Source organism: Trachypithecus francoisi, unplaced genomic scaffold (genome assembly GCF_009764315.1).
Source record: "Trachypithecus francoisi isolate TF-2019V2 unplaced genomic scaffold, Tfra_2.0 Lachesis_group3, whole genome shotgun sequence".
Classification (NCBI taxonomy): domain Eukaryota; kingdom Metazoa; phylum Chordata; class Mammalia; order Primates; family Cercopithecidae; genus Trachypithecus; species Trachypithecus francoisi.
In genome coordinates, this window is record NW_022681468.1 from 133,066,316 (window position 1) to 133,069,242 (window position 2,927).

Sequence of the window (2,927 nt, forward strand, 5' to 3'; positions counted from 1 at the left end):
TGGTACGTTCATGAAACAAAACTGCACTTGTACCCCCTAAATGTACAAAAATTTAAAAAAAAATACTTTTCTAAAAGAACTTTTAAAGACACCTGGTTTAATCAAGTACAATTTAGTTAACTATGCAGTTTTAGCATACTTCTAATTAAGTATCATAATTCATAATAATAGCAAAAATATACACGATACCTAGAGTTAACAGTGTTAACTCTAAATGTTTGGTCATGATACCATCATGAAGGCTTCAAAAAGGAAAATTTATCATATGCTTTATTCTAAATTCCGTATTTTTCTATCAGCTCTTCTGCTTTAGAAATAAAGGCACTCATTGTATCTTCCTTTGACAATCCTTTTTGGAGGGTCTGTGCTTCCCATTTGGCCTTGCCTTTTAATTCTAGCATTTCTGGACACTCAATAGTAATGTTTCCAATTACAGCTTGTTTCTAAAACCCACACAGTTCTTTCAGTTCTTCATCATTTGGTCTTGTTTTCAGCTTCCTCACATCTTCTGTGATCATGTCAAAATCAGCCTGCAGGGACATGGTAGCTGGGCTGTTGCTGCTCTCCAGGCACTCCTTCTGTATGTCTTATGCCTTTTTTGTTCCTCATTTCCTCCACTACTGCCTTCTTTTGTCTTGCATTGATTTTTTTTTTTTTTTTTGTAGTGTACCATTTAATACCCTTCTAATTTTCTTGACTTTTTTTAGAGACAGGGTCTTGCTCTGTTGCCCAGGCTGTAGTGCAGTGGCATGATCATGGCTTACTGCAGCCTCAAACTCCTCTAATTTTCTTATCAGTATGTTAAAAAAATTTTTAAGTAGTTACCACAGAGGTTACAATTAACATCATAAATTTATAACAACCTAGTTTAAATTGATACCAATTTAGCTTTAATAGCATACAAAAATCTCTGCTCTATACAGCTCTGCCCATACTTTATGTTGTGATTGTCACAAATTATATCCTTATATGTTGTGTATCCATTAAAAAAATACATAAGATTTTTTTCTTACTTTTGTTTGTTATTTAAGCACCAAGCACAGGAGAAGCAAAGATACAATAATTTTTATGTATTTATCTCTTAAATCACGTGGGAAATAAACAAAGGAGTTATAAACTAAAAATACAGTAACACTGAGTTTTATATTTATTTATATACTTACCTTTACTGGAGTTCTTTATATGGCTTCTTGATATGGCTTCCAGTTTCTGTCTTCATTTCAGCCTAAAGGAATCTCATTTAGTATATTTTTGTAGAGCAGTTTCACTGGGAATAAACTTTCTTAGCTTTTGTTTATCTGGAAATGTCTTAATTTCTCTCTCCTTTTTGAAGGACAGTTTTGTGTTTCTGGATTCTTGGTTTACATAAAAGAAAAAGAGAAGTGGGGAGAGGAGGAAAGGGCCAGGGAGAGAGAGAGGGAGAGAGAAAGAAAAGGGAAAAAAGGAAGAAAAGATATCTCTTAGATGGCTTTGTATTCGAGTGCTCCTTCAATGTTTAGACAAGCTGTTTATAGCTCTGCCTTCACCTTTACTTCCTGCTTGCATTGAACCTAGCGATCAGCCAGAAGTGGAAGCTAATCTTCCACATAGATCTTCTCAGGTCTTTTCCAGCATGTGTTCTACCTTGGGTATGCACATGGCTTTCTAAGTTCCCCAATACATGTGGACACTTTTGAATGCCTAATTTTTCAAAGAAACTCTCTCCCCGTCTTTTCCTTCCAGGCTTTCAGCATATCTATAGTTTGGCTCAATTGTAATTTTTTGTCCCAGGTGTAGCATGTTGTTTATTGGTCTTATAATGTTTGCAAGGAATGCTCTTAGCATAGCCACTTTTCTTCCACGAGTAAGTCTGAGTTAGGTGAAACAAAGGCAAGCTCCCTGTGTCAGTCCTTCAGGTAACCTTCAGACAGGTTAGAAAAGACAAACACGATTCTTTGTGAATACGATCGGCTCTTTTATCTCTGGAGCCAGAGTGAAGGGTCCAACACTGGCTGCTGTCTTCAAGACTTTCACTTAGTCTGGGAGAAAGGTGGAGCAAAGGCAAGTGAAAATTGAGCAAAGCTTTCTGGCATTTTTAATGTTTGTTTCTTGATTTGGTGTTCAGTTTTTTGCTGTAAACCTTTGACTGTTTTCCAGAGTTTTGATAAAGTTGATTGCTACAATTTTGCTCAATTTATCAGTGTTTCTGTGGAAGAAGAGAGTAGGGGAGAGGAGGAAAGGGCCAGGGAGAGAGAGAGGAAGATGCTCCCTCTTGCACCATTTTAACTAGTGTCACCATATATCCTTTTTAATGAGCCATTTGAAAGTAAATTGCAAATATCATAGCACTTCCTTCCCCCAAATGTAAACAGTATATCTTAGGAAAATACAAGTGTATAGGTATACTCTCATCAAAGACATTTAACATTGATACAATATTATCTAATATACGTTCTATTATTAATTTTCCTCAGTTGTCCCAATATAGCTTTTCCCTCCATTCCTATTCCAATCAAGTATCACACAAAGCATGGTGGCAAATGTGTTTTTAATTGCTTTATTTTCCCAGTGAATTGAACCTTTTGTTGAGTGAAGATGCTGAAACTAACTTTTACTCATAAGAGCTGCAGCCCATAAGAGCTGATGTTAAATTTTTAGAATTTTGTGAGTCAGTTAACTTCACATTGGTGGCTTGAAATTGGCCAAGGTAAGGATATTTTCACCACAGAAATTGAAAAACACTAGAAATAAGTCTTCCCCTTCCCCTGAGTGCCTATTAAATATTTACCAGTGTACTACAGCTTTTTATCAATGTCTAGGGATTCATTTTATTTCTGATAATGGTTTTTTCATTAAATATTTGTCTTAATACTATCGTATGTCTCCTGGATTTTATTTCCCTGATACATTGTTTTTCTTTTTTTTCCCCACTTTTAATCTTTCTTTGT

General features: G+C 35.4%; 1 pseudogene; it reads right to left on the reverse strand.

Annotated features, from left to right (window-relative positions):
• Positions 1–275: 275 nt before the first annotated feature.
• On the reverse strand, positions 276–556 carry LOC117069217 (annotated as a pseudogene).
• Positions 557–2,927: the final 2,371 nt, after the last annotated feature.